Below are 12,688 nucleotides of genomic sequence, written 5' to 3'. Positions count from 1 at the left end.
GAGAGGAGAGGAGAGGAGAGGAGAGGAGAGGAGAGGAGAGGAGAGGAGAGGAGAGGAGAGGAGAGGAGAGGAGAGGAGAGGAGAGGAGAGGAGAGGAGAGGAGAGGAGAGGAGAGGAGAGGAGAGGAGAGGAGAGGAGAGGAGAGGAGAGGAGAGGAGAGGAGAGGAGAGGAGAGGAGAGGAGAGGAGAGGAGAGGAGAGGAGAGGAGAGGAGAGGAGAGGAGAGGAGAGGAGAGGAGAGGAGAGGAGAGGAGAGGAGAGGAGAGGAGAGGAGAGGAGAGGAGAGGAGAGGAGAGGAGAGGAGAGGAGAGGAGAGGAGAGGAGAGGAGAGGAGAGGAGAGGAGAGGAGAGGAGAGGAGAGGAGAGGAGAGGAGAGGAGAGGAGAGGAGAGGAGAGGAGAGGAGAGGAGAGGAGAGGAGAGGAGAGGAGAGGAGAGGAGAGGAGAGGAGAGGAGAGGAGAGGAGAGGAGAGGAGAGAGAATGAGAATGAATCAGAGTGCCTGCAGCTAGGCTATCCAACCCAAAGTTTTCACTCAGTTTCCTTCTTCAGAACCTTCCTGGAAGATACAGAACATACATTGGTGTTGTCCTATGGGAAACGGGCATCCTTCCTGGTTACAAAGTAACCAGCTCCCAGAAAAACCAGCCAGCCTGTTCTATGCAGATGTAGAAATCGATACAAAAACACAAGTCTCTCCCTGCCAGTTAGACTAGGTTTGACTACAGGAATTAAAAATGACTAATAGCTGGGAGTTAGGCAGAAGTCATGAGATCATGTTACTTAGAAACACAAAATGCTTTTAAGATTTTTTTTTAAAAGCCTAAATCTAAGACTTTATTTCTCCATCTCATGAGATTCCAAGGAAGCAGCTGGACTGTAATAATCTTGAGATCTCCTGCAAGGACAATGTGCACTTACAGGAAGATGAGATAGACGTACTCTTCCCTATTCCTCCTGCTAAATACAAATGAAAACAGGGGACATTTTATGTTTATGAAAAAAATAAGACATTGAAAGATTCTGAAAGGTGAAAGGGGGCAGCTGAGCAGCAAGGGCTGGCGGGACCTAAAAACAACAGAGATGAGACTTCCCAGCCTAGACGCAGAAGAGGTTTTATACTGCTCTTCACTGAGAAACCCATTGTGGTGCAACTACATCAATGCTGTGTGCTTGTCAATGGGGAGACCGCTCTTACAGACATCACTCAACAGGGCTTGCAGTGAGATTCCTGTGACCCTTGCTCCTCAGTAAGCCTCAGACAGCTAGATCATGATCAAAATCATCTCATTATGCCTAATTTTGTTTCTAAACCACCACGAGGTGAAGGAAACACAGGGGCTGTCTCTTGTCATGGAGACGATCCCAATTCCTTTCCTCTTCCATGCGGCTCACTTCCTAACTCCTCTACCCAGAAGCTGCAAGATTCTGAGCAGCCCGCTTACTCCCTGCGGCCTCAGTTTCCTTCTAACAGTGGTTTTTGCTGTCTTCAAATTTATAAATGTGCGTTCACGTTAATTTAACTAATATAGAACTCTTAAGAAATAGCTGAAGGTACCATAGCCACTACGTAGGAAAAAGGCTGATGCTACAAAGAGCTGAAACTGCCACCACACATTTTCCATTTTCTTTGCTGTCTCAAACTTGAGAGCTTACTGGGATTCCCCAGAGTCCGTGTTCTTTTCCGTCTTCAATGAATTAGGTCTTAAGATAGATAGTGTTTGTGCACGTGGAAGGCGGAGTGCTTCCTGGAGGCTTCGTCTTTCCCACATCACTGGTTCCTTCAATAGGAATCTCTTCTGCTTTTTTAGGCAAGGACACTGATTCCTTGCAACCTCTGTGTGAGCGATTTTCAATTGGTAAGTTCTGATCTCACAAGAGAAATTGCCCATTGTTTTTCCTGTGATTGCCAGCGCACTTGATTTTTCTCAATTATTCACTGGTTTCTAGAGATTCCCTTTTAAATGATAGTCCGTCCCTCTGCTTTCTACTAGTACCCTCCCTCCACATTTAAACGGCCCAGCATACTTGACGGTGTGGTGGTGAATTCTTTGCTGTTTGCTGAGGAATTAACAACGGGAAGGAATGTGTTTGTGCTGGTTCGGTGTTCCTCTTGGGATCAGAAGGCAGAGGTTTGGCCTAGCCATGCTCTGCTCAGTGTGTCTGGGCTAATTCTGGAAAAGTCCAAACCCAGTAACAAAAGAATCAGAACAGCGAAGGTGATCTTAATAGATGAAACCTGGCGTTTAAGCAGCAAGACTTATCAGAGTAATCAAAGGAAAAAGGCCTAAGTGCAAACCAGCTTTTAGGAAGTGTTTGATTTAAGGTGTGATGAAATATTAAAGAGCATACATAAAAATCATAAAATACACAGAGAGAGAGAGGGAGGGAGGGAGAGAGAGAGAGAGAGACAGAGAGAGAGGAGAGAGAGAGACAGAGAGAGACAGACCCTAGGCTCCTGGAACAGGAGAAACCCAACTATAACACAGTCCTCTCTCTATCGTAGAAACTAAACTCAAAGTCACAACATTATTTGACAGAGCTGAGACAAAATCTTGAGACTGCAGACTACTAACTCACTGTTATTTTCCAAATAAAACTCAACAGAAACCATAAGGAATGAGGTCAGAGGTCAGACACCAAAACTAGGAATTTGAGGGGCTACTGCACCTTGCCCATAATCTGAAAAGTTTGCAGACTGAGGTGAGATTTCTTGAGTTTGCAGACCTTGAGAGTTTTCAACAAGAGAAGCTTGGCTCTACTCTGATCTCCAGGGGGTTAGAGTAACAAGCCCATGTGAAGAGTGTCTTAGGCCCTTGCTACTTCTACTGGTTTCAGAGGTTCACAGCTCAGCCCACAATTCCCTGCATTTTTCACTGGGTAGATCCTGGGAACCAACCCACCAGATCAAAATTTCCAGGCTGCTGGCCAGCCCCCAATCAGTGGAGGAGGGTCACCCACTGGCCCTCTGTTATAGCCATGGCCCTGGTCAGAATTCTAAGTAACGACGGTAAGAACTGGACTTTACACTTTGTAGAGATTATAACTCACTCCATGTGTCAATCACTGGGTCTATGCGCCTCAGTACATAGGCAGTCCTTCAATACCCAGGCTATAACACAGCCTTCCAGTTTCATCAGCCACCACTAAGCATCCTCTGTTTTGTGCCTATAACCCCAGAGCAGTTTGCCTAACCTCGGTGACTTCATTGTATAATCTCATGCCTTGGTACCCTTCTGTAGGCTGTTTCCTCCGCATGGAAAGTCTTTTCACTTCTCCCCTTCCCGCCCCCGATGCTCAGATTGAATAAATAAATGGCTGCACGGGTGGATGGATGGATGAAAAATGAATGAGGCAACGAATAAATAAAATTTGAGTAGCACTGGGAAAAACTGCTATCTTAAAGCAGCCTCAGGTCCCACTCGAAAAGTAAAGCTAAAACACAGCTGTTTAGTTTTAAGCATCCTTGTGGTCCACATCCATCTTGTGATTTATCGGCTAGGAGATGCATAGCAAATAGCTTGAATGATCATTATGATTCTAAGACCGCAGAAATGAAGCCGACTCTTTCCTTTGTGTTTGATATTATGAGCAAGTTAATGTAATTCGGACAACATTGCTCTCATCCAGTTGCCTTCTTTGAGTGCAAAAAGGGTGACATTATACCCAGGGTGCAGGTGATTGTGTATAGCTCTAAATACACTGATGGAATTCAGTAGATATAGGGACCAATGATTCACCAAATAAGCAGCAGAGAGAACAGGTTTGGCTCGGGAAATGTTAGCAATATCATGCTGCTGCATCTGACTCCTTTATAATAGTACTCATTAAAATACATCATCTCAGGGCGTGTCTCTCCGCTATCATCATCACGGATATTTTGACATAGCCTATCAATGGATTCTGTAACATTAGAAGTTTCTATATCCTTGTCATAACTAGAATCAAAGTTGTGATAAAGGGAGAATCCAGAAGTGCTTGGAAAAGAGACAACAATGCTGAAGGAGTCCAGGCTCAGAGGAATGGCATGCCTCTGGGAGAAATAAGTAGGTACCGTGTGTAGTGTCTGTGGACGCTGGGTGAAGCCAGGTGGACTGAAGGAAGAGAAGGAAATGGAGATGGAGAGAGAGAGCTCCACAACATCTTTTCCTCAATCCTTTGATACTCATTCAGTGAACATGACACTGTCCCAAGAAGACAGCACTTAGCTTTCTTAGCTGATTTGAAACCACTTTGGTATCAGTTGCCCTTTGAGATGGTAATGGTCACAATGGCTCTGCCTGCCAAATAAAAATACAAAACAATACAAACTGTACTGGCACAGAGACCCTGTCTATTGGGTCTCCAATATTATGTCTTTAGCAGATACAACAACAAGAACAACAGCAACAATGATAATAATAAAATAGCTCTAGATTCTAGATTTTTGGCTTATAAGCACTCAGTTAAAGACTCTGTGTTGTTAAGACAGGTAGACCCTTCCTATGGATGTGAAGTCCTCTTTTTTTGTCTTTCTGCCCTTTAATATTCAATTGGGTTCCTTCTTGCTTAATCCCAAAACCACATACCATCATCACCAAGATTTATCAGAAGACATTCTCTATTCTTCTGTACATGGAAAAGGAATCTAAAGAAAGTCAAAAACCAACATGATGTCTCTGGAAACCAGCAAAGTAGGTACCTTTTATAGTGGCACCAATTGCTCCATGCATGACGCCATGTTTTCTTTAAGGAAAGGCATCTGATTTGCTAGTTTCCTACCTGTATTTTCTGCCCCCTCAGTTGGTGAAATGAGAAAAAATAAATTCTTCCCAATGTCGTCCAACAATAAAACCTTCTTTTCTACAAACCCATATATAATCCTAAAACCACTTCTCTTCTAATATTAAAAAATTAATGGACAGATTGTTCGCTTTATGAGTAAACTTTTTTTTTCAGCAAGACCACAGCAAACCTTACTAATGCATGGCACTTGTATTTGGAATGTTCTATGTGGCCACTTATTGCAGACTGTTCTGCAATAGTTTTCCTAGGCCTAGTTTTATCTCAGATTTTTTGATATAGTTCATACTCATACTAAAATAAACTTTCTCCTCTTCATTTTACAATTTCAGGCAGCACCCAGCCACACACCCCACCTCACATGTTAAACTATATCTTCTTTGTGTATGCCACTACAATTTTTAAAAAACTAAGTAATTGGTATCAAGTGTCTGAAATGCTTTTGGAAAAGCAAGGCTGGCAGTCAGCTTATATTAATTTTTATTTCAAAGCTTAAAAAAATAAAAATGGCAAAAACATTCATAAAAAGGCAAGGAAGTTAACGTCTTTTTGCTTTGTTTCATGGAAGGTCTCATGGAGTCATGGGTGGCCTGGAACTCACATTCTTCCGGTCTCTATTTCTAAAATTCTGAGGACTTATGGGTGTGTGCTAAGGATTATTACCATCTTGATATAAAAATTTACCATTCCAAATTCTCTAAAATAGTCTATTGAAGGGTAGTCATATAAGATACTTGAAATCTCTACTTCTGCCTTAACACATCAACGGGCTTTTAGATTTCTGCTTAAAATGGGGTACTCAGGTTTTTTTTTCTTTTTTTTTTTTAGTGGATGACCAGAGCAGCACAGTCCCTTGCAGCCTCTGTCTGGGCTCTGGCTCTCACCTCACTTCCTACGGGAGCTCACTAGCTGTGCCAAGACCAAACTTCACATGGTGTCCTCCACCAGTTTACCAAAGGGAGGAGGCCGTATGTTAGTCCTAGAGCTGTAGTTGGTCTGTGCAGAGGACGTCTAGCGGTAGCTACCTGTTCAGCTACAGGACAACCAGACCAAGGGTGGCACCACCCAGAATGGGCTGGGTCCTCCCACATCAATTACCAATTAAGAAAGTGCACTACACACTTAATGGCAGGCCAGTCTTAATGGAGGCATTTTCTCAACGGAGAACCCCTTTTCCCAAATGACTCTCTAGCCTGCGTCAAGTTGACATGTAAGGTATCATACCTACCATCAAACTAAAACATGAATTGGCCATGCCTTTCATTTTTTCTGTTCACAAATTTTCTAGGGGTCCCCATGACATAAGCACCAGCCCCCTCAGGATAGTAGGCAATCATCCAACCATCCCCACATCTTGCTTTTTTTTTTCTGCACAACATCCCTCTCATAGCTGATCACGTTCATCTCTTTCAACTATAAGTGGCCCTGCCTAGAATGCCCTTCTGTGAGCTGAAATTTCTATTTTTGCTACCCTGATCCCACCCCACTCCCAACTTTGTTGACCTTTGAACTTCAACAGTACTTTACCCATAAGACTCATATAGGCTGTGTCTCATTCTCTTGTAGTTGTCGGTCTTTATCTGCTCTCAGGACCTATGAGTCCTTTAAGGGCAAAGAGAACCACCTCTTTTGTGTCCACGTCACTTGGCAAGGGGCCTTCAGTCTGCAGATACTTAGAAAGGTATAGCCTCACTTACAGAGACGTGAATGTCTTCACCTTGGAAAGTATCATTGAGATGTGCTACACCCTCTCAGTGTCCACGGGGATTTGATTTTCCCCAAATCTGGATGCTCAGGTTCAATCCATTACAATAGTCAAGTACTTGAATATAACCCAAGCCCAATCTTTAGAAAACTTTAAATCATTTCTAGATTACTTACAACACTCTCTTAGTTATGGTGTCTATTGCTACAAAGAGACGCCATGACCACCACAAATCTTATAAAGGAAAACATTTAAGTGGAGCTGACTTACAGGTTCGGGGGTTTAGTCCATTATCATCATGGCAGGAAGCATGGCAGCATGCAGGCAGGCATGGTGCTGGAGAAGGAGCTGGGAGCTCTACATCTGGAACAGCAAGGAGAGAGAGAGAGAGAGAGAGAGAGAGAGAGAGAGAGAGAGAGAGAGAGAGAGAGAGAGAGAGAGAGAGAGAGAGAGGAGAGAGAGAGAGAGAGAGACATTAGACCTAGCTTGACCATTTGAAACTCCAAAGCCCACTCCCAGGGACACACTTCTTCCAACAGGGCCACATCTACTCCAACAAGGTCACACCTCCTAGTGCCACTCCCTAATGACCAAGTATTCAAATATATGAGCCTATGGGGGCCATTTCTATTCAAATCACAACAAATACTTAATGAAACAACAACACTAAAAAAACTGTATAGATCATTGTCTTGCTACATTGTCCAGAAAATAATGACCAAAAAATGCCTATATTTAGTTCAATCATTTGTTTTTAACATAAATTTTTATTGTTTTTAAGCATGTGTGTACGTATGTATACACATGCACCTGTGAATGCAGATGCCCACAGAGGCCAGGGGTGTGGTCTGGAGCTATAGTTGTGATCTCCCCAATATGGTGCTGGATACCAAACTCATTCTCTGCAAGCGGCTTAACTACTAAACCATCTCTCCAGCCCACCCATCTCCCCTTTAATTCATATCTTTGGTCTCTGGTGGGAGCCACTGGTGTGGAGCCCATGAATACAGACAGCTAATTGTCATTGCCATCATTAAAAGTGGGCAGTCTGGGGGCTGCGAAGATAGCGCAGTCTGTGAAGCATCTGTCTGACAGGCACCAGGTCCTGAGTTTGATCCTCAGGATCCACAAGAAAAGCCAAGAGAAGCACTGTACACTTATTAGCTCAGCAGTGGAGGAGGCAGAGCTGGGAGGATGGATGCACACTGCTCTCTGGCTAGCCACCCTAGCCTACTGGCAAATGAGAAACCTCGTGTCAAAAAATAAGCTAGTGGCTTCGGATTGATGATGCCCACAGTTGTCCTGTCCACACCTAAACACAAGCAGCACACAGTGGAAAACCTGAATAGTGAGACTACCAGACCTTTTCACTCAATGGAACAAGTATCACCCCTACTAAACCTGGATGATGCCAACTTTTCAGGGTCCTGCAAAAAAAGTGGGTGGGCATACCAAGGGGTGAGCCCCTGGGAAAACCAGCCATATGCCCAACTCCCTTCACTGTGAGATGGCACTGTAGAGCTGTCCCTTCGGAGCTTCTCAATATCAATACTTTCAAACCCCTAGGCAATTGTTTTCCTCTCAGTGTATTTACTGGTTTCATTATTTTCTGAGTGAAAGAGGCATTGCATCTCAATTCTAGGCCCTTCCATTCCTTCCCACAATGGGCATGGACAGTGTGCTCGGGCTAATGAAGTCAAGAGCTTCACCTCTAAAAGAAGAAATAATATATAAAGGGTTGTTGTGAACTTGAATTAAAAAAAAAAAAAAAAAAGACAGAAGAAGGCAATGCAAACCAAATTTGCCGTTAACACTGCTGGACGGACCTCTTGACGGGAGGGGTAGGTAGGCAGTTACCAGCCCCAGGCCTGCCTTCTTGGCCACATCCTCCCCTGTTTTCTCACCAGTAGACCACAGCTCCCCTGCAGGGAACCATGTCCATCTGCCTGGACTAGAGTGCGCTTTGCCCTCGGGCAAGTCTGCTCTGATCCCCAGTAAGGGCGATCCAGTTTCTTCCCTGCAAGAGATAAGTTCTAGAGGCGGGAGGGACAGCCAAAGCAGCCCCCATGGTGACCAAGTGTTTCTTTGATCTCCTGCCGCTATCTGAGTGTTGTTTGGAAAGTTATTTATGGATGAAAGCATCCCCCCCCCCCTCCCTGCCAAAGGACCTGCTGTCAGAAGGGATTTCAGCTCACCTCGTATCCAACCAACTCTGAGGTTTTGAGACGGCAACAGCTACATAAATATTAAATGGGCAATGGGATGCCAATATTTTATTGCTCTTTGCCACTGGACTCTGGGCAGAATGGAGACCAGTTACATCCACCTGGAGAGAGCTCATAGTTTTTGATATGACCATATTTGATTTGGAAAGTTTCGAGTACACAGGGTTGCTAATGGTTCTTGGTTTTAAGGAGTGGGGATGGAGCTCAGCTTTCGCCATGCCCCTGAGAGACCATGGTGCCAAACATTTGGGTTTACATAAGAATTCCACTCGCAGGTGCCTGAGGAGAAAGCAACAGCTGACGTGGGTGTAAGAGGAAGTGGGGGGCAGCTTGTTCCTCCTCCCACCACCAAGGTGCAACTCTCACACCGCCCCGTGTCCCAGCGGGGAAAGCTGCGCTAGGCCTCCCAGCCTGGACGGTCTTGAGCCCTCTTCAGTTTGCATCCACACACTAGAACTGTGGGCTTCCTAAAAGAGCTTTTCAGTCACTCACAAACACCTTTAAGTAACATTGACCCATCTTGGCATGACGCAGAACCTGCTCCCAGCCCCATCTCATCTGGTCCCAGCTCTCCCTTCTCATCCTACTCTATTTCCAACAATCGCCCGGCGGTCTCTTGGCCACTCCATGACTCTGTGCTTCTACTCACACTGCAGCCTCTGCCCGGAGCACCCTTCCCCAATCTCCTCCCTCAACAGACCTTCAGGGCCTCCAGGGTTCTGCCAGGAGCCAGCCCCATCCCCCTGGATCTCTGCTTTGGCTCCAACTTTTAAGATGGCCCACGTCTCTCATAATGGCCATCTGTTTGGATTTTTCACATTTTCTTGTCAGCCTCTCCCAGTGAACTTGAGTCTTGAGCGTGAAAGTCAGACATTTTCCAGTGTCTGGTCCCTTGTGGGGTCTCAGCGAAAGACCTATAAATTAGTCAGTCACCATTCGATTTAAAGTTGGATTTGATTTTTCCTCAGATGTGCCAACAATTAGCTTGGTGTGATATAGAGAATTTAATAAATGCAGTTATCTTTATTTATATACTCCTATTATAGGCACTCCCATCCAGAAAGGTCACACAATTCTCTCTCCACCACCCATGGATCAAGCACCCTCCTCCCAAGACGTAATTATTGCCAATAACTTTCTCGTTCCACCTTGGCTGTCTTAGAACAATAAAAGACGAAAGACTTTATAAGAACTGAAGAGGACTTTTCTCCACCGTCCTAACAGTAGTGACCTCTCTTGAATATTTGCAAAACACTAATTTTGTTCGTCAAGTGTAATTCTGACAGACTCCTTTACTAAATGCATTCTCTCCTTTCAGAGAGCTTTCTTGGGCACCTACGACACTGTAAGTCATGGTCCAAGAAAAATCTACATATAAAACAGATATGCTTGCAAATGCTCAACATTATATGATTTAGGTCCAAAGCACCAGTCCCAATGAACTTTGTGAATGCCGCAGTGTAAAAGACTCTACATATGAGTACAGATGCAGACACCAAAGGCAGAGAGATACAGGAGAGAGAATGCCAGGAAGGCGACCGGGCTCTTCCCGATGACCCTGCTGTACCTTTTGATGCTTTGGTGGTTCACCCTTTGGGGATCTGGGGGAAACGCAGAGCTATTGCTTTCAACGTGAAGTTTTCTTTGATGCCCTAAAGCCTATGTGAGACTCCCCAAGGCCAGAGCTCCTGTGTGGACATGTAGCTGGGTGCCTCAACATCACCCAGGCTGAACCTCCCCACAGAAGAGCAGAACGGGCTGAGCCTGGGAAGAGAAAATGTGCTGCTTTGTTTTCCCGGGAGGCTGTGGTACACATTTTCTTGCCTTGATGGGAAAAAAAAATCTAAAGATTGGATTTTTTTCAGGATCAATAAGGTTCCTTGCCGAGTAATTTACAGTAGAATGTAAAAACAAACAGCACTTTCCCCGGGGCGAGACAGAGAGGACCTCCGCCCGCGGCCCCTGAGGTGGCCCCTTTCTCCTTCTTATTTACTTACTAAGTTTTGTTCTCTCTCAAATTCCTTTAGATCCTTAGTCACAGCTTGGGAATTCGTTTGTTCCCATGTCCGTCCTCCTATCGCATACTTAAGTTTGCCTGTCCCCAGCCAGGGAAGAGGGAAACAGGTGGAACACAAGAGAAGCTTTGTTGGGAACCGGGCATGCTCAGGAGGCGACTAAGAGGGCGGTGGGGAGGAAGGCAGACGGCTGCAGAGCCTGAAACAGACTCAAATTGTGGGCCAGCTTTTGGTGACTGTTACATTGCTGCTTCCTGCCTCTCTCTCTCTCTCTCTCTCTCTCTCTTTCTCTCTCTCTCTCTCTCTCTCTCTCTCTCTCTCTCTCATCAGTACTTATCGTGGCTCCCATTCCCACATGTAGTTGTCATGAGAATACAAAATATACATTCACAAGACTCACAGTCCCCTGTTCTGTTTGAGGCTTCTACCACCAGTCATGGCTCCCTCTTGATATCACAACAAGGCAATCACAGTATTGAAGACAGCCCTCTTGGCCACAGGAAAGGGGACAGAGTTATCACCCAGGAGTCCCTGCTTGGAGTGACAGAGCAGAAGCCCAATACTGCAAGCTGTTTGGTGGAACTTCCTTAAGCACAAAAGACCCGAAAATGCCATGTACAGGTAGATATCGCTGAGCACACGAAGACGGAGCTGTCTGGCTTGGAGAACAGTTCTGCTCACCACATATACATGAGACAGCTCATCTTTTGCTCTCTTTGGGTGCTGTTCCTCAGAAATGGGAGATACCTTGCCATGGTGTTCTTCCTGAAGCAGTAAGGGCTTCACTCTACTCAAAACAAAACACAAATCTCCGATTCAGGAGGTTGATCCAGAAGAAGGGCTCTCACTCACCCCGAGAAGAGGTGCACCTCGCCTGGCGTTCTCTAACTGCCACGAATTCTGAGCCCCTGCGATTGCTCATTACAGTCTTCATAAAGCAAATGCTTCCTTAATGAACAAAAATTATCCCGTTTCTCTCTCAAAAAAAAAAATCTAAACAAATGACAATCTAGTTGGACATCTTACAACTCCACACTATGGCAATGTTCCAAAGAAGAAGAAACAGTGGAGTTTATCTGGATTAGTGAACTATGAATCTATTTTCATAGTGTCCTAAAACTGCCTGTTCAAGAAGCCCAGATAACCACGGGGTAAAATATAATAGCAATGTATGATAATAAAATATTCATATAAATAACAACAAGACATAATACTAATGATGGAGCCCAGACAGTACACTTAAGCATGGAACATTCTGGTGCCATTGGAAGACCTGGACTGGTAATTCTTGTCGTGCAAATACTCAGCATCCAGGTTTGTCTGTCAGCCCTGATGTCAGAACTGATGTGGCTAAGATGAACACTCTGCTGCCACTGCTCGGGCCTTTTAGGCAGCAAGTACTGGGTAACTGACCTTCTGACCCTCACCGTGTCACTCATACCTGGCGGGGGGAGGGGGGGCAGTGGTTTCAAAATGTTACCTGATTTATACCAGAAAACTCTCCACCCATCAGACACTATATCCAGCTGGTTAGTGAGTCTACTGGAACAATCTCACAACATTTATCCACTACACAACAGCAAACGCTTAACTTGTTCCTTGGGGGTTGGGGGGAAGTATGGGGAAATGTGTGTTGATGGGCACAGGCATGCATTTACACAAATGAATCTAGTATGAATTTTACTGCTAGAAAGGACAGGATGTGGTTTATAAATACCAATAAAATATGTAATAGTCTTTATTTTAAAGTCCTTATAATCCAATAACTTTCCCCCAGATGCATTTACTTACTTATTTGAACCCCTGCATCTGTATAATTAATATGTAAGTACAATTTGGATGTTAATATTGGCTATTTTCATTCACCTAACTATAGCAAGACAAAAATGAAGCAATGAAGTCCTCTTAGGAACCTGACTTGCTTACCAATGATGTAGGCACCAGCCTTATTAAATCAAATCACAG

At 44.7% G+C, this 12,688-nt stretch overlaps 1 protein-coding gene and 1 long non-coding RNA gene across 3 annotated transcripts in view; one reads left to right on the top strand and one right to left on the bottom strand.

Moving 5' to 3' along the window:
- The window catches only part of LOC126510281 (uncharacterized), a 279,138-nt gene that overhangs the window by 139,840 nt on the left and 126,610 nt on the right, over positions 1-12,688 (bottom strand). For both annotated transcript variants that reach the window (XR_007594345.1, XR_007594344.1), the window contains exon 3: positions 6,754-6,846. This is a non-coding gene — a long non-coding RNA (uncharacterized lncRNA). The remainder of the gene's footprint in view (positions 1-6,753; positions 6,847-12,688) is intronic.
- Ankfn1 (ankyrin repeat and fibronectin type III domain containing 1) overlaps positions 1-12,688 on the top strand; it is a 322,416-nt gene that overhangs the window by 231,690 nt on the left and 78,038 nt on the right. The gene's annotated exons all lie outside the window — the stretch shown is intronic.

This window comes from Alexandromys fortis, unplaced genomic scaffold (genome assembly GCF_014885135.2).
Source record: "Alexandromys fortis isolate MF-2015 unplaced genomic scaffold, M_Fortis_MF-2015_v1.1 scaffold_31, whole genome shotgun sequence".
NCBI lineage: Eukaryota > Metazoa > Chordata > Mammalia > Rodentia > Cricetidae > Alexandromys > Alexandromys fortis.
Note: the sequence above shows the minus strand (reverse complement) of the source record. Positions and strands in the feature narration are given on the sequence as shown.